This window comes from Hemitrygon akajei, unplaced genomic scaffold (genome assembly GCF_048418815.1).
Source record: "Hemitrygon akajei unplaced genomic scaffold, sHemAka1.3 Scf000083, whole genome shotgun sequence".
In the NCBI taxonomy this organism is placed as follows: domain Eukaryota; kingdom Metazoa; phylum Chordata; class Chondrichthyes; order Myliobatiformes; family Dasyatidae; genus Hemitrygon; species Hemitrygon akajei.
This window is the reverse complement of record NW_027331969.1, coordinates 3,505,398-3,525,163: the sequence shown is the minus strand read 5'-3', so window position 1 is coordinate 3,525,163 and position 19,766 is coordinate 3,505,398.

Sequence of the window (19,766 nt, the reverse complement as noted above, 5' to 3'; positions counted from 1 at the left end):
ATATCAACAAAAAAATTCAAACTGGCTCGTAAGGCACGACTTGCCTTTGACAAAGCCATGCTTACTATAATCATATTATGCCTCTCCAAATGTTCATAATTCCTGCCTCTCGGGATCTTCTCTATCGACTTACCAACCACCGAAGTAAGGCTCACACGCCTATAATTTCCTGGGCCATCCCTACTCCCTTTCATGAATAAGGGAATACCATCCGCAACCCTCCAATCCTCCGGATCTCTGCCGTCCTCTTTGATGATGCAAAGATCATTGCCAGAGGGTCAGCAATCTCCTCCCTCTCTTCCCACAGTAGCCTGTGTCACAGCCCGTCCCGTCCCCGTCACTTATCCAACTTGATGCTTTCCAGAAGCTACAGCACATCCTCTTTGTTAATATCTACATTGTCAAGCATTTCAGTCCACTGCAAAGCATCACTGTAATCGCCAAGATCCTTTTCCGTGGTGAATACTGAAGCAACGTACTCATTAAGTACCTTCGCTATTTCCTCCGGTTCCATACACACTTTTCCACTGTCACGCTAGATTGGTCCTATTCTCTCACGTCTGATCCTCTTGCACTTCACATACTTGCAGAATGCCTTCGGTTTTTCCTTAATCCTCTCCGCCAATGCCTTCTCATGGCCCCTTCTAGCTCTCCTAATTTTATTTTAAGCTCCTTCCTGCTAGCCTTATAATCTTCTGGATTCCTATCATTACCAAGTTTTTTGAATCTTTTGTAAGTCCTTCTTTTCCTCTAGACTAGATTTACAGCAGCCTTTGTACACCACGGATCTTGTACCCCACCATCCGTTCCACGTCTCATTGGAAAGTACCTACTCAGAACCTCACGCAAATGTCCCCTGAACATTTGTCACATTTCCTCCGTACGTTTCCCTGAGAACATCTGTTTCCAGTTTATGCTTACAAGGTTTAATTTATGTTTCCAAGATCCAATTTAAGATTCCAAACTGATATGGGGGTTGCGGGGTCATCTCTAATTAATGTACGGAGTTTGTTTCACAACTATCTCTTTTTTAATACAGTTTTTATTAAATTTTTAAGAGAATTACATAAAATGAATAGAATAATAGAATAGTGAAAAATTAATATTAGCCCTCCCCTTCCCTGAACCCTTCCCCCCCTTAAGATCCCTATCTAAAAAAAAAAGAAAAAAAGAAAAAAAAAGAAAGAAAGAAGAAAGAAAGAAGGATTGCCTGGATATCGGAGGATCCCAGCATGCTCCATGGAGTTCAAAATAACTTTACTATATATCTTTATTTTTTCCCCCAAATAACTAATAATTTTATCTTCAAAGGACCTATACATATAATCCTATCTTTTGTAGATAGGGGTGCCAAATTTTCAAAGATATATCATATTCATTTCTTTAATTATAAGTAATTCTTTCAAGTGGGATACAGCTATATATTTCATTATTCCAACGGTCCATAGTTAAATATGAATCTGATTTCCAAGTAACTGCAATAGCTTTTTTGGCTACTGCCAATGTAATTTTTATAATTTTTTTTCTGATATTTATTCAATTTAGGTTTCGGTATTATCCCTTCAATAACGCTTAATAAAAATAATATTGGGCTATGTGGGAGTTGTATTCCAATAATTTGTTCCAGTAAAAGTCTTAAATTTATCCAAAAAGGTTGAATTTTAAAACAAGACCAAGTAGAGTGTAAAAAAGTACCGATTTCTTGATTACATCGGAAACATTGGTCAGATAAATTTGGGTTTAATCTATTTATTTTTTGTTGTGTAATATAGAATTGATGTAAAAATTATATTGTACTAATCTAAGTCGGACATTTATTGTATTTGTCATACTATCAAGACATAGTCTTGACCAATTTTTTTCATCAATTTTAATATTCAAATCAGTTGTCCATTTTTGTCTTGACTTATGAATTCCTGGTTTAATTATCTGATTTTGAATCAAATTATACATACAAGACGTAAAATTTTTAATTTTTCCTTTTTGAATTAAAGTTTCTATTTCATTAGGTTTTGTCATTAACATTGTTTGACCCAGTTTATCTCTTAAATAGGCCTTTAATTGAAAATAGCAGAAAAGAGTGTTATTTGATATTTTATATTTATTCTTTAATTGATCAAACGACATCAATATACCTCCTTCAGAACAGTCACCTATATATCTGATCCCTTTTTGAAACCAGTTGTATAAAAGTTGTTTATTCATTGTAAAAGGAATAAGTCTATTTTGAATTAGGGTTCTCTTTGATAATAAAGATTTCTTTATCTCATCATCCATATTTACCTTATTCCATAAATCAATCAACTGTTTTAATATAAGAGATTCTTTCTTTTCCCGTATCCATTTGGATTCCCATTTATATATAAAATCTTCTGGTATATTTCCTCCTATCTTATCTAATTCTATTCTAATCCATGCCGGTTATTCTTCATCAAAAAAAGATGCAATAAATCTATGTTCATTTGCTTTATAATAATTCTTAAAATTTGGGAGTTGTAACCCTCTTAGGTCAAATTTACATGTCAATTTTTCAAACGATATTCTTGACATCTTACCTTTCCAAAGAAACTTCCTAACACATTTATTCAACTCTTGAAAAGACTTCTGGGGCAGATGTATTGGTAATGTTTGGAGTAAATATTGTAATCTGGGAAATATATTCATTTTTACAGCATTAACTCTACCTACTAATGTTATTGGTAACATCATCCATTTATCAAGATCCTCTTGTATTTTTTTCAATAATGGCAAATAATTTAATTTATATAAATTCTTTATATCATTATATTCTCTTATACCTAAATATTTTATACCATTTGTCGGCCATCTAAATTGAGTTACTAACCGACATTTTCTATAATCTCCTTTACTAAAGGGTAAAATTTCACTTTTATCCCAGTTTACTTTATACCCTGATATTTTCCCATATTCTTCCAATCTAAAAGATAATTTATGCAACGAATGCAATGGATTTGTTAAATAAATCAGAACATCATCAGCAAATAAATTAATCATATATTCTTCCTGGTTAACTCTGAAGCCCACAATATCTGGATCCATTCTAATTAATTCAGCTAATGGTTCTATCGCCAATACAAATAGGGCAGGTGATAATGGACAGCCTTGTCTAGTTGACCATGTTAATTGGAATGATGTTGAAATTTGACCATTTGTCACTACTTTAGCTTTGGGACTAGTATTTAAGATTTTAATCCATTTTATAAAAGATTTCCCTCACCCATATTTTTCCAATACCTTAAATAAAAAGTCCCATTCCAATCTATCAAATGCTTTTTCTGCAACCAAAGCAACTGCCACACTCATTTCCTCCTTGTTTTGTGCCAGATGAATTATGCTAAGTAACCGAGTTATATTATCCGCCGATTGTCTATTTTTAATAAAGCCTGTTTGATCCATATGTATTGATTTTGATAAATAATTAGATAATCTATTAGATAAAATTTTTGCTATTATCTTATAATCCGTATTCAACAAATAGGCCTATATGATGTTGGTTTTAAAGGATCTTTATCTTTTTTTGGCAATACTATTAGGATCGCTGTCGAAAAAGATTGTGGAAGTTTATGTGTTCTTTCCGCTTGATATATTAACTCCATAAAAGGAGGGATTAATAAATCTTTAAATTTGTTTATAAAATTCAGGTGGAAAACCGTCTTCTCCTGGAGATTTATTACTCTTGAGTGATCCTAAAGCTTCTTCAACCTCTTTTAATGTAAGGGGCATTTCTATTTCTGTTCTTCCGAATTCAATTTTGGAAGAGTTATTTGTGATAAAAAAATTTCTATCTCAGCAGCTTCATTTTGTGATTCTGATTGATATAATTCGGAGTAAAAGTTTCTAAAAGTTTCATTAATTTCTAAAGGTTTATGAGTAATTTTATTTGCACTTGTTCTAATTGCATTTATTGCCTTGGAAGCCTGCTCTGTTTTCAACTGCTAAGCAAGAATTTTGTGTGATCTTTCACCTAATTCATAATGTCTCCGTTTAGTTCTCATAATTACTTTTTCTGTTCGATATGTCTGGAGTGTATTATATTGTAGCTTCTTATTGACAAGTTATCTTCGTTTTTCTTCTGTCATATATCTTTGGGATTCTTTTTCTAATTTTGTAATCTCTTTTTCTAATTGATCTATTTCTACCATATATTCCTTAATTTTAGAAGAATAACTTATTATCTGACCCCTCAAATATGCTTTCATCGCTTCCCATAATATAAATTTATCATCAACTGAATATGAATTTGTATCAAAAAAATTGGACCTGTTTTTTCATAAAATCACAAAACTCCAGACGTTTTAATAAAATTGAATTAAATCTCCATCTGTAGATCAATTCCTCCTTATCCATCACTCTCATTGTCATTATCAAGGAGGAATGATCTGACAGTATTCTCGCTTTATATTCCACACTTTTCACTCTATCCTGAATATTCATTGATAATAGGAAAAAATCAATCCTTGAAGAAGTTTTATGTCTATTTGAATAAAATGAATAATCTCTTTCTCTTGGATTAATTCTTCTCCAAATATCAATCAGATTTAAGTCTTTCGTCAATGATAAAGTTAACTTTATTACTTTTGATTTTATAACAGCCTCAGTTGACCTATCTAGAAATGGGTCTAAACAAAAGTTAAAATCTCCACCTATTAATATTTTATCATGTGCGTCGGCCAAATTAAAAAAAAAATTCTTGTATGAATTTTGCATCATTTTCATTTGGTGCATAAATGTTCATAAGAGTCCATAATTCAGAAAAGATTTGACAATGTATAATCACATATCTCCCACAGAATCAATTAGTACATTTTGTATTTTAATTGGTAAGGTTTTATTAACCAAAATTGCAACTCCCCTCGACTTTGAATTAAATGAAGCTGCAATAACGTTTCCAACCCAATCTCTCGTTAATTTCTGATGTTCTGTCTCTGTTAAATGTATTTCCTGCAAAAAAGCTATATCTCCTTTCATTTTCTTCAGATATGTTAAAACTCTTTTTCTTTTCACAGGTCCATTAAGCCCATTAACATTAAAACTTAAAAAAATTAAGCAAATTATTCATTCATAATACCTTGGGGAATCTCTTTAAAATTCTCCATGTTGCTATGTGTCGTCCCCCCGCCGCCCCAATCATCCAGGCAAAAAAAGAAAAATAGAAGAACCACAGATAGTAAAGAAAAAAAATAACAAAATACCTCCCACCCACCAATGTCGTGCATGAATAGAAACACAACATTACCCCCCTCCGTTTTACAGGTCATGGCAATCGCCATGATTACACACGTGAATCCCGCAGCAATCGATCAGAAGCTCCTCCAGCTCCCCGTAACAAAAACAAAGATATATATAAGTGAAGAAGAAAAAAATAATATCTCTACTCCCAATTAATATTCCTCAATTATATTTTTTCTTGTTCCCCTTCTATCATATACTTGTATATTTGTATATTCTTCTACTCATAAATGTCCATCAGATCCGATCCCTATCTCAAACTTCATCTTCAATCCATTTCATTTCCATAATTCTTTACCGGATCTCGCGAATATTAGGAAGTTCTCGTACAAACTCCGCCGCTTTCTGATGATCAGTAAAAAATCTTCTTTCTTCGTCATCCAAAAAAAATATCAGTGTTGCTGGGTAGCTGAAGAAAATTTATAAACCTTTTCCCATAAGATTTTTTTTTCACTGAATTAAGTTCCTTCCGGCTCTTCAAAAGGTCGTAACTTATATCAGGATAGAAAATAACTCTTTTCGCTTCTATCATCAATGGCCCATTTCTCTTTCTGGCACCTTGAGCAGCTGCCCTCAAGATCTTTTCTTTATCTTGATATCTTAAACATTTTATCAAGATTGATCGTGGATTTTGATCTTGTTGGGACTTTGGTTTTAAAGCTCTATGAGCCCTTTCGATTTCAATTAACTGACATCCCTCTTCCATTTCCAAGATTTCCGGAATCCATTCTTGAAAGAATTTTATTGAATCTTCTCCCTCTATACCTTCTTTAAGACCAACAATCTTAATATTGTTTCGTCTGCTGAAATTTTCGAGTACATCTACTTTTTCCAACAACCGTTTTCTTTCTGACGTCCAGGCAAGGATATTATCTTCCATCTTGTCCATTTTTTCAGTGTTGTCTCCCATTTTTTCTTCCAACTTTTTAACTTTCTTGGCCATCTTCTTTTGTTTTCCACCACCTTATCAAGCGTAATCTTCACATTTCTAATATCTGTTTTTATTACTTTTAATTCATGCATTATTTGTATCAGGGCTTTTCTTATGTATCCAGAAAGTTTTCCACCTTTAATTTCTTTTCTTCTTCTTCTTCATCTATTTCCTGATCTGTGTTTTCCAGAGAGTCTGATTCTACTTCCGATTCACTTTCATTTTCACTTCCAGTCACAGTTGGAACTTATAGTTTTGTTTGCACCTGTTTGTGCATAGTCGTTTCTTCACGCATGCGCAGCTCCCGATGTTTCTTCTCAGAGACCGTTGATATTGCCGCAGCCTCCTGCCCTGCACCATCGGAAGCGACAGATACTTCACCGGGAAGAGATCCAACTTGAGTACGAGGCTCCGCCAAAACGGCTGGGCCTCTTTCCCCGCCAACTAGCGCTGTCTTCAAAGTAGTAATTCTCTTCTGTTTAGGAGGCATATCTAAAGATAATCCTGAATTGTTCATTAGTAGTTTCTAGAAGGTATTTATTAACTGTTCTTCACTTAAACTTTGTTTTATTGGTTTTTACGGGAGAGCTGGATTTCCACCTCTCGATCCTACGTCATCACGTGACGTCCCGCCCATGCGAAATTGTTAAGCAACACGCTGCTTTTGCTCTTTCTATGAAACTTGTTTATCAAAAGAAGCTTTTTCCTTCATTACAGTATCCAGCAAAATTAAGGATCATTATTAAAAATTCTGGAAATCGTATTTGCCATGATCCAGCTGAAGCATTGCGTTTTATTAACTCTTTGTCTGACGAGGCCGATGGCGAATCTGAAGTTTGAAAATTGAATGATTTATAATACCTTGATGGTCTCGTGGTGTAAAGTGAAGAAATTGGAAGATTTGATGGTTATAAAAGTTTTTTTTACCTTAAAATGTATTTTTATCTCCGAAAAAGTCTGGTTTGGAGCCCTTTAACCTCCGAAGATATAGCGGGAGAACTGTTGAAAGGCCATAGATAATTCTGAGCCATCTAGACTTTATTTTTTTCTGTAGCATCTAAATGTACCAACTGTTTTTTTTTGTTTCGTATGCTTTTGTAAAGTTTCTATTAAGTAATTATCTGGATTTTCTTACGTTTTAAAGAAAGACTGAACAATTTGAAGATGGCGGCTTTTTTTCTTCTGTGCAAATATTTCAGTGACGACGAATTTGAAGCCTGAAGTTGAATGACTTATAATATTTTGATTGTTCGCGACATAAAGGCTGATAAAATTGGAAGATTTGATGGTAACAGAAAGTCTTTATTTTAAAATGTATTATTATTTTTGAAAATAAACTGGTTTGGAGGGTATTTAACCTTCGGAAATATAGCGTGAGAACTGTTGATAGGCTGTAGTTAAGTTTGAACATCTAGAACTTTTTTTGCAGTATTTAAATGAATCAGTTGTTTTTTTTTATTCCGTATGCTTTATTGAAGTTTTTTTAAAAATTAATTATTTGGATTTCCTTGTGTTTTAAAGACAGATTGGACAATTTAAAGATGGCGATTGTTTTTCTTTTGTGCAAATATTCCACGAAATGTTTTGAATGTGATTTTCTTCCCTTATCTAATATTATGAAGGTTACTTTCAAATTGAAGGTCGTTTGGTTTCACAAGAAAAACACTATCCTTCCAAGTTAATTATACTGAGATATATGTTGACTGTAATGAGATTTGTATTCGGTAGAGGGAGATAGAAATTACTTTATTATTATTATTTTTTATTACTCAGCTAGGCGGAGTTGTATTCGCGTGAATGCATTTCTTGGGGCTTGCATCGATTGATATCGACTTGCTTCTGGGCTTTGTAGGTTGGGTGTTTTTTTTCTTTTTCTATCCCAATTATGGAATCCCGGAGTATACGCTAATTATTTTTATTGTTGTTCTTCTCCGCCATTTTCGGTCACTTTATCCTGACATGCGTCAGACTACTTTTTTTTTAGATACAAAGTTTCATGATGACATGTTTTAACTTAATGTTTTAACTTGGAATGTCCACAGTTGGAATCACCCTATTAAGCGTAAGAAAACATTTAAAGTTATAACTCGATTCCAGCCTGATATAATTCTTGCTCGAGAGACGCATATCAGGTTATGTGATAAAAATCGAATTTTTAAATTTTGGAAGAGTCCTCTATGCAAATTCCCAGAGTAAAACTAGAGGTTTCTCTATTTTTATCGACTCTAATATTCCTTTTAATCAGGAGGATATTATAGCCGATATTAATGGTTGATTTTTAATTGTTAAAGGAATAGTTTCTAATAAGAAAATAGTTTTGGTTAATATTTATGGACCAAATGTTGATGATCCCTCATTTTTAAAGCAGTTTTTGCTCTATTACCTGATTTAAATGAATATATGTTATTAATGGGTGGTGATTTTAATACTTGCTTAAATCCTTTAATGGATAAGTCATCATCCACAACATCAACTTCCTAACCGTTCTGCATCACTTATTAATTCCTTTTTAATTGATTAATATTTAATTGAGACCTGGAGACATATGCATCCTACTGATAGAGAATATTCCTTTTTCTCACATGTTCATAATAAATATTCGAGAATTGACTATTTTATAATGTTCAGAAATGTGAGTATGATGCGATTGCTATCTCTGATCATGCTCCTTTAAATTTAATATTTGAATTGAAAGATGTTGTTTCTACAAGACCATTTTGACGTTTTGCAGAACATTTATTACAAAGTGCAGAATTTGACGAGTTTATTGAAACTCAGCTAAAAGAGTTTTATCTCTTTAATAATATAAGAAACGTCTCCAAGTTAGTAATTTGGGATACATTAAAAGCTTATCTCCGTGGTCAAATTATATCGTATATACCTAAATTTAAGAAACAAACAAGAATGGAATTCGATAAAATTTCTAAACAAATTAAAGAATTAGATAACATTAATGCAATCTCTCCAAATGTTGTTTCGTATAAAAGAAAGTAGAACTACAATCACAGTATAACTTATTACTAACATATCCTATTGAAGGATATTTGCTTAAATTGAAAAGTCAATTTTATATTTCTGGGGATAAAAATAATAAGCTCTTAGCTTCCCAACTAAGAGCAGTTAGAGCTAAAAGGCAAATTTTAACGATTCGTAAAAACAATGGAGAAATAGTAAGTAACTATGAGGATGTTAATAATACTTTTCAAGATTTTTACTCTGATCTTTATAGATCTCAATTTTCAGCAGATTCCTCCAAAATGGGAACTTTTTTACATGAAATTAAATTTCCACAAATTTCTGATGAAGATCAACAGATGCTTGATGCTACAATTACCGAGCATGAAATTCAGAAAGCTATTTTATCAATGCAATCAGGTAAACCTCCCAGACTTGATGGTTATTCGGTGGGATTTTTCAAAAAAATTTGAAAGATTAGTTTCTCCGAATCTTTTGGAAATATTTTATGAATCCTTTGAGGTGGGTAATTTACCTTCTTCTTTTTATGAGGCATCTATTTCCTTAATATTTTTAAAAAGATAAAGACCCTGTTGAATGCTCATCATATAGACCAATTTCGCTATTAAATGTGAATGCAAAAATTCTTTCTAAAATAATGGCTAATCGCTTGGAAAATATATTTTTAAATCATCTCCATGGACCAAACGGGCTTTATTAAAGGCCATTACTCTTTCTCTAATGTTCGGAGATTGATGGACATTATTTATTCACCATTATCTAAGCAACCTCAATGTGTTATCGCTCTTGGTGCAGAAAAGGCATTCGATAGAATTGAGTGGCCATACTTGTTCAAAGTATTAGAAAATTTGGTTTTGGTATTAATTTTAATAGATGGATTCAATCATCTCTAAGAACCTTATTGCCACCGTCATTACTAACAATTACAGGTCTTCTTTGTCGTGGTACTAGACAGGTATGTCCATTAAGCCCTTTATTATTTAATCTTGTATTGGAGCCTTTAGCTATAACATTACGGGAGACCAAAAACATTTACGTTATTTCTATAAATGGAACCATACATAAGATTTCTCCTCATGCAGATGATCTCTTGATTTATATTTCGAATCTTGATGACTCAATTCCTAATCTTTTGGAAACACTTAAAGATCATGGAAAATTTTCAGGACGTAAACTTAATTTGAATAAAAGTGATTTGTTTCTATTAAATGCTCCTGTTAGTACATATAATGATATTTCTTTTAGGATTGTTAATACTGTTAGATATTTAGGTATTATAATTACTAAAACATATAAAGATCTTTATAAAGCTAATATAGTTCCTTTAGTAGACTCCATGAAATTACTATTTTCTAGATGGAATCCACTTACTCTTTCTTTAATAGGTCGTATCCATGCTGTCAAAATGATGATTTTACCTAGATTTTTATATATTTTACAAAATATACCTATCTTTTAAACTATTTTTTTTTTAAATCAAATTGACTCTCTTATTTCTTCCTTTATTTGGAACAATAAGAGACCAAGAATTAACAAGCACCATTTACAAAAACCCAAAAAAGATGGTGGATTTACACCTCCTAATTTAAGACTGTATTATTGCGCTGCAAATATTAGACAATTATGTTTTTTGTTATATTGGCTCAATAAGAGCCAAAAACCACTTTGGGTTGATTTGGAATTAAAATCTGTTAAGCAATTTCATTAACTTCAATATTAGGAGCTTCATTACCTTTACAGCTCTCTAAAATTCCAAATTTAAATTTTTACCCGGTTATTAAACAATCTTTACGGATTTCGATTCAGTTTCGTAATTTTTAAAATTTTAAACAATTTAGGTTGTCTAGTTTTTTATATCGAAACTTTTCATTTAAACATTCAATAACCGACCCCATTTTTCTCTTATGGAAAAATAAAGGGATCCGTTTTTTTACAGATTTATTTTGTAATGGTCGATTGATGACTTTTGAAGAGTTAATTAACAAATACTCTCTCATTCATACACATTTTTTGCAATATTTTCAGGTTAGACATTTTTACAACTATATTTACATAGGTCCATTAGTTAAATTTATAATTTACTCTTGTTACAAAAAGATAACCTATCACTGAGGATTATCACTAAAGATTTGATTTTGAGAGAGGATGGGGTTCTTTTACCAAATATCACCATTTAATTTTAATTATTCCATATGGTTTCCTTCCAATTTTATTACCTTTTTAAAAAAAATGTGAATTGGCGGTTGATGACTTTTTTCTATATATCTAGATGATGGTTAAACGTATTGGTTCCGGGGGTTGATTCCTAATGTTGTTTTGTTTTTAAGTTAATGTTTTTTTTCTTAGTTAGATGGGTTCTTTCTTTTTCCTTCTTTTATCTATATATATATTTTTTCATTTTTATATATTACGATTAGATTTTTTTCTTCAGCTCTATTAGTATGTTGAATTTTAATATTAATATGTTGAAGGTTTGTATTATTCTATAGTTGTTGAAGATTATGTAGTAATAAAAAGATTCTAAAAATGAAAATGAAATGGAAATGAACCTAGCAAGATGATTGGAGTTTAATTGTGAAAAGTTTATGCCACATGATTTAAAACTCTCCCAGGCGCTGCCTGCGAAACAACGTTATCTTAGGTGTAGCCTGTTGCCATGACACCGGTCTTTCCTGCCAGTGGAGAGAGCTCAATGATCCCGACATCTGAAACTACCCCGCTGCACCAACTGCTTCGCTGCAAGTTTAACTGTACTGACTTCCCAGTTCTTAGCCCGGTTGCACGTGGCACAGGAAGTAAGCCTGAAATCAACATAATAAAGGGCCGTCCACTGACTGTGCATCATATAGACATATTTCATTATTAAATGTGAATTCTAAAATTCTTTGAAAAATAATGGCTAATCAGCTGGAGAATTTTCTAGCTAAACATTATCTCTCAAGACCAAATACGTTGTGTAAATGGCCGTTATCCCTTCTCTAATGGTAGGAGACTGTTAAATGTTATATTCATCCTTTTCTAAGACACCCCACCACCCAAACCACCCCACCGCACCCACCCCCACCCCTGAGATACACATATTAGCCATGGGTAACAAAGGACATTAAGGATATCCTGAACGCTAAAAAGTGGGCGTTTAGAGATGGGAATTGGGAGGAGCTGAGGACAATACAGAGGGACCTGAAAGCCATTATCAGGGAGGCTAAAGACAGTTATAGGAGGAAGATTGAGTGGAAACTCCAAAAGAACAACATGAAAGAGGTCTGGAGTGGGATGAGGACCATCACTGGGTTCCGGCAAACTAGCAACGGAGGAGCTGAAGGGCAGTACGGACAGGGCCAACGAACTTAACCTGTTCTTCAACAGATATGACACTGTGGCCCTTTCCCATCCCCCACATGATTCATCTGTTGTCGGCCCCCAACCAACACATACTCCACTCTTCCCTCCTACCCCTCCTCAGAGCCACCACCCTGCTCTCAGGACTACACACCTCCGTCACCTGAAGCCACCACGGTGGGTTTCACAGCTGAACAGGTGAGAAGACAGCTGAAAAGTTTCCACCCAAACAAGGCTGCAGGCCCGGATGGTGTCAGCCCCAGGGCGCTCAAAGCCTGTGCCCCCCCCCCCCCAGCTATGTGGAGTACTTCACCATGTCTTCAACCTGAGCCTGAGTCTCCAGAGGGTTCCTGTGCTGTGGAAGACGTCCTGCCTCGTCCCTGTACCGAAGACGCCGCGCCCCAGTGGCTCCAGTGCCTACAGACCGGTGGCATTGCCCTCCCACATCATGAAGACCCTAGACAGACTTGTTCTAGTGCAGCTCCGGCCTATGGTTAGGCCACACTTAGACCCCCCTTAAGTTCGCGTACCAGCCCCGTCTAGGAGTTGAGGATGCCATCATCTACCTGCAGAACCGTGTCAACGCCCACCTGGACAAGCCGGCGAGCACTGTGAGGGTCATGGTTTTGACTTCTCCAGTGCTTTCAACACCATCCGCCCTAATCTGCTGGGTGGGAAGCTGACAGTGATGCAGGTGGATGCTTCCCCGGTGTCATGGATTATTGATTACCTGACTGGCAGACCACAGTACGTGCGCTTGCAACACTGTGTGTCAGGCAGACTGGTCAGCAGCACTGGGGCTCCACAGAGGACTGTCCTGTCTCCGTTTCAATTCACCATCTACACCTCGGACTTCAACTACAACACAGAGTCTTAGCATCGTCAGAAGTTTTCTGATGACTCTGCCATAGTTGGATGCATCAGCAAGGGAGATTAGGCTAAGTACAGGACAACAGTAGGAAAAGTTGTCACATGGTGTGAGCAGAATCATCTGTAGCTTAATGTGAAAAAGACTAAGGAGCTGCTGGTGGACCTGAGGAGGGCTAAGGCACCGGTGACCAGTTTCCATCCAAGGGGTCAGTGTGGACATGGTGGAGGATTACAAATACCTGAGGATATGAATTGACAATAACCTGGACTGGTCAAAGAACACTGAGGCTGTCTACAAGAACGGTTAGAGCTGTCTCTATTTCCTGAGGAGACTGAGGTCCTTTAACATCTGCAGGACGATACTGAGGATGTTTACGAGTCTGTGATGGCCAGTACTATCATGTTTGCTGTTGTGTGCTGGGGCAGCAGGCGAGGGTACCGGACACCAACAGAACCAATAAACTCATTCGTAAGGGAAGTGATGTTGTGGGGGTGAAGCTGGACTCTCTGACGGTGGTGTCTGAAAAAGGATGCTGTCCAAGTTGCATTCCATCTTGGACAATGTCTCCCATCCACTCCATAATGTACTGGTTAGGCACAGGAGTACATTCAGCCAGAGACTCATTCCACCGAGATGTAACACTGAGCGTCATAGGAAGTCATTCCTATCTGTGGCCATCAAACTTTATAACTCCTACCTCGGAGTGCCAGATACCCTGAGCCAATAGACTGTTCCTGGACTAATTTCCACTTGGGATAATTTACTTATTATTTAATTATTTATGGTTTTATATTGCTATATTTCTTCACTATTTTTGGTTGGTGCGACTGTAACGAAACCCAATTTCCCTCGGGATCAATAAAGTATGTCTGTCTGTATGTCAGGCATTTGACAGAGCTGAATAGAGACACTTTACTAATGCTTTAGAGAAATTTGGCTTTGGTATTAATTTTAATAAGTGGATTAGAATGATATATAAAAACTCTATTGCTACTGTTATTACTAAGAATTGCAGATCTCCCTTTTATCGGCCTTCCCGGGGTACGAGACGAGGATGTCCATTAAGTCCGTTGTTAATTAATTTGGTGCTGAAACCCTTGGCTATTGCACTTCGTGAAGCTAAAGATATTCATGGAATTTTCATAAATGGGTCTATTCATAAGATCTGCCTTTATGCTGACGATCTCTTAGTTTATATTTCGAATCCTGAAGAATCCATTCCCAGTTTATTGAAACTATTAAACGAATTTAGAAAGTATTCCAAATTCGGGACAGCCTTCCGGGACTGGAATCCGGTCCGTTGTTCACTACTTAACAAAGCCGCTAGATGGCGGTCTGCTGGCAGCCTCTGGCTTTCCTTGTGATGGTTAACTCCTGGATGGAAAACGAACGAGAACTAAATTGTGCATTATGATGTAGAATTAGATTGAACGGGACACACGCATCGCATCCCGTTCGGCACAAGTGCACCTGTTATCCTCACTACAGCCCGTTCGACTATTACTCATGCAACACAAATAAAGTTACACTGATCATTCTGCAGCAGCTAATAATATTTTATTTTAATTTTATATGACTTATTGCAGTTAATTACATCACTCGCCTATCTAATCTTTCCAGCTAATGAAGTCATTTATCTAGTGTGGTGACCAGAACGGCGCGGTGATACATGTGAGCCCTACTTCAAGTCGTCAAGTCATTTTATTTGCATTTCGACCATAACTGCTGGTACAGTACACAGTAAAAACGACACAACGTTTTTCAGGACAATGGTGGTACACGAAACAGTACAAAAATTACACTGAACAACGTAAATAAAACATAGTAAAAAAATCTACACTTGACTACAGACCTACCCAGGACTGCATAAAGTGCACAAAACAGTGCAGACATTACAATAAATAACAAACAAGACAATAGGCACAGTAGAGAGCAGTAAGTTGGTGTCAGCCCAGGCTCTGTGTACTGAGGAGTCTGGTGGCATTTAATACATTTATATTTAAGTTTACATTTAAATGCATACTTAATACATTTTTAGCTACTGAAGGCTTTTCCAACTCCGCCAAAGCCTCCATGATGAAGGCAAACATGCAGCGCTCACCCTTCACCACCTGGTCTACACGGCACAGAACAGAGGAACGTCCGTCAGCACACAGTTGAGGTGGGATTTCTGTTGCCTGCGAGTGGTGAATCTGTGTCCAGACGTTTTCCTGTTGGGAAAGTTTCTGCAGGTGCTCAGATTTGTTCGACTCTGTAAAGTCACTGGATATTCAGGAACGCAATCAGAATTCTCATTCAATACTTAACCGCCTGAGGTTGTCGCCAGAAGCGGTGGAGGCAGTGGAAAGTCAAGACAGGCTACTAAACTGGGCTCTCCTGGGAAGGCTCACCGCACATTTCACCCACATTGAACACGCTTCGTCTTAGTGGTTCACCTGTTTCTAACAATTTAGAATTGATCGATAACTAAAGGAGATAGCGTTTGCTGTTCTTTCTCTCTCTTTTAACAGTGAAACAGAACTGCACTAACCCTCGTCACTGAAAATGCTTCACGGTAACATCAAAGGAAGGTCTATCTAATTTTCCTCGACGAACTAAAGATGGTGGACAATGAGACAATCACTAATAATATTTGACACTTCGTGTTTGATCAGTGGATTGTGTCTAATGATCCCAAAGGGAACACTGACTGATTTAACCTTGTTTTCGACTGATGTATAAGAACTCCTAAAACTAGTGCATGCTGGCTGTTGGGACAATTTGTACAACTGATCACTGTTTGAGTTAGAAAATGGGATATTCCACAATCTATAATATCGTCAGCATTTGGATTCGTCTCACATGGTGGATTGGATAGTGGACTACTTGACAGATAGACCTCAGTATGTGCGGTTGGGAGACTGTAGGTCTGCACGGTTGTCAGCAGCACAGGAGCGCCGCAGGGAACCGTACTCTCTCCGGTGCTGTTCACCCTGTACACATCAGACTTCCAATATAACTCGGAGTCCTGCCATGTGCAGAAGTTCGCTGATGACACGGCCATAGTGGGGTGTGTCAGGAATGGACAGGAGGAGGAGTATAGGAAACTGATACAGGACTTTGTGATATGGTGCAACTCAAACTACCGGCGTCTCAATATCACCAAGACCAAGGAGATGGTGGTGGACTTTAGGAGATCTAGGCCTCATATGGAACCAGTGATCATTAATGGAGAATGTGTGGAGCAGGTTAAGACCTACAAGTATCTGGGAGTACAGTTAGACGAGAAGCTAGACTGGACTGCCAACACAGATGCCTTGTGCAGGAAGGCACAGAGTCGACTGTACTTCCTTAGAAGGTTGGCGTCATTCAATGTCTGTAGTGAGATGCTGAAGATGTTCTATAGGTCAGTTGTGGAGAGCGCCCTCTTCTTTGTGGTGGCGTGTTGGGGAGGAAGCTTTAAGAAGAGGGACGCCTCACGTCTTAATAAGCTGGTAAGGAAGGCGGGCTCTGTCGTGGGCAAAGTACTGGAGAGTTTAACATCGGTAGCTGAGCGAAGGGCGCTGACTAGGCTACGGTCAATTATGGAAAACCCTGAACATCCTCTACATAGCACCATCCAGAGACAGAGAAGCAGTTTCAGCGACAGGTTACTATCGATGCAATGCTCCTCAGACAGGAAGAAGAGGTCAATACTCCCCAATGCCATTAGGCTTTACAATTCAACCACCAGGACTTAAGAACTTTTTTAAAAAGCTATTATTAATGCTTTTTGAGTTAGTGATTTAGATGCATATCATATTTTTACTGAGTTAAGTATTGTATGTAATTAGTTTTTGCTACAACAAGTGTATGGGACATTGGAAAAAAGGATGAATTTCCCCATGGGGATGAATAAAGTATCTATCTATCTATCTATTTACTGCCCGGTGCTTGCCGCACTCGCTGTTCCAGGTAATGCCATGTCTTTATATCGCGCTCGGGGCATCGTAGATTAATAGTATTTTGATGCTCAAGGTGCATATGCTGTCCAGTGCACTTTCCTTTGTTCTTGAACGATGAAAATAAATCGTCACAGTTAAGTTAGATTCCAAATATAATTCGCCTATATTTACTGGTTTGATTTCATACGGGGATTTAATTGGGGTGTCTGATACATTTATATAAATTAATGTAATATCGATTAAACATACAGTATACGTTGTAGTACTGTTAAAACAACTACATGCCAGGAAAGTTGAAATATGCTTACAGGAAATTATGTGCAGGCAGGTAAATAACACATTCACAATGCTGGTGGAATTCAATAGGTCAGGCAGCGTCCATGGAAAGGAATACCTTTTCGACGTTTCGCGTCGAGACCCTTCAGATAGACTTCCCCAGGGCAGCCCGCAAAGATACTCCTTCACGCAGCCTCATGACAGTGACAACAATGACTCTTCAGGCTCGGCCAGCGTTGATAACGCACTGTGCCGAGATATTTCTCTCTCTCTGACCTCGGGCAGCCCCGGCACAATTCCGCTCATAATAACCTGAACGTTTACTGCAGGGAGAAAGAGATTCGATGTGTCCTAAGTATTTACTATATCCCAACGTTTCATCAGCTCTTACCTCTCCCTCCGTGTGAAATGGATACTTTCCCTGTTATCCTCACAAACTGAGGGAATTGAAACAAAAGACCGTCTCTATGTAGATCATATTTCTGGTGAAATATCATATAAAGGATGTGTAGTGTTACTCAGGGAAGGAAATCAGCGGTAATATCGTTTCACGTCGCTTTTTAATTGCAATTGAATTACTTAAAACTGTGTCCAACCTTCTGAGTTACCTCCATCCTGAATATATCAGGTACGTTATCTTCATATCTGTTGTTTGACGTTCAATGAACAATCATAACTCTTTCTCCGGGGTTTCCCCAATACCGGAGAAAACACAATATTTGTTCTAAGAGTAGTGAATTATTTCCCCATGATACCCCAAACAAGAATGCCTTTGTCCTAAAACCAGGGGCTGCGGCCATTACTCCATTACCTTATCCCTTCCAGCGCGACTGTCGGCTGAGGGGAGGGATACAATGTGTATCTGTTCCGCTCGATGTCCCTCGATTGCTGGAGGAAGTAGCTGTGCGACTGTCATGAGAAGAAGGGGAAATTCACAGCCCGTGCAGAGTACACCTGTGGCCGTTCCCCGCAATTATAATTATACAACTTCAGATACTGCAGGGAGCCACAGTGACTGATCGCTGGTACAGTGGCTCTGCAGAGCAGAGTGATAAAAGTGACTGTAGTGTTGATTGGATATTCTACATTCAGAGGAACAGAGAGGAGTTTCTGGGGGCGCGATAGATCCAACCCGATGGTTGTCTTCCTGGTGCCAGGATCACGGAAGTCCCGGATCTGTTCCGAGGTATTCTGAAGGGCGAGGGTGAGCATCCGGAAGACCAGGTACATTTTAGCACCAGTGACACAGGTGGTCAAGTTGAGGAGGAACTGAAGAGAGAGGTTAGGAAGCTAGCTAAAAGGCTGAGAAACAGGACTGCCAGTGCAGTAATCTCTGATTTGCTGTCTGTGTCACTTACCAGTGTGAATGCGAATCGGGTGATTTGGCAGGTGAATGCGTGGACAAGGAACTGGTGGAGGGGCGGAGGCTCAGATTCATGGATTTTTGGGATTTCTACTGGGGAAGGCACGACCTGAGCCCGAATGGGAGCCAATATCCTTACGGGCAGGCGAGCTGCAGCTGTCTGGTTGATTTTTATTCGATGGCAGGCGAATGGAAACCAGAGTGATGGTGTTGAAGAAGAAGCAATTGGTTTACAAACAGAGGTAATGAGTAGTGAGATTCCAAGCAGTTTGTAATGAGTAGTGAGACTCCAAGCAAGTGAAGTATAATAGTAGGACGAAGCTGCAGTCAGCCAGATCCATTGAAACGTAAAAGGTGGGCAAAACCGAGCACGGCGAAGGCAGGACTGAAGGTTTTACACTCGAAAGCGCGCTGTATACGGGATCAAGTAGATTAACTTGTATCACGTTTACTGACTGAAATGTATGATGATGCAGGCATCACTGATTCATGACTAAAAGAAGATTAACGCCAGCAGATCGGAAGGCAAGGGAGCGGGATTCTTCTGTTGTTAAAAATGAAATCAAATCTTCAGAAATAATTAACAAACATTTGGATGGTGCTGAGTTACAATGGGGAGAGCAAAGGAATATCAAGTGTAAAACCACACACACACACACACACACACACACACACACACACACACACACACACACACACACACACACACACACACACACACACACACACACACACACACACACACACACGCACACACACACGCACACACCCACACACACACACACATCTTCTTGGAAAAAGATTACAGTCGACACTTCGGGCCCGAACTCTTCATCA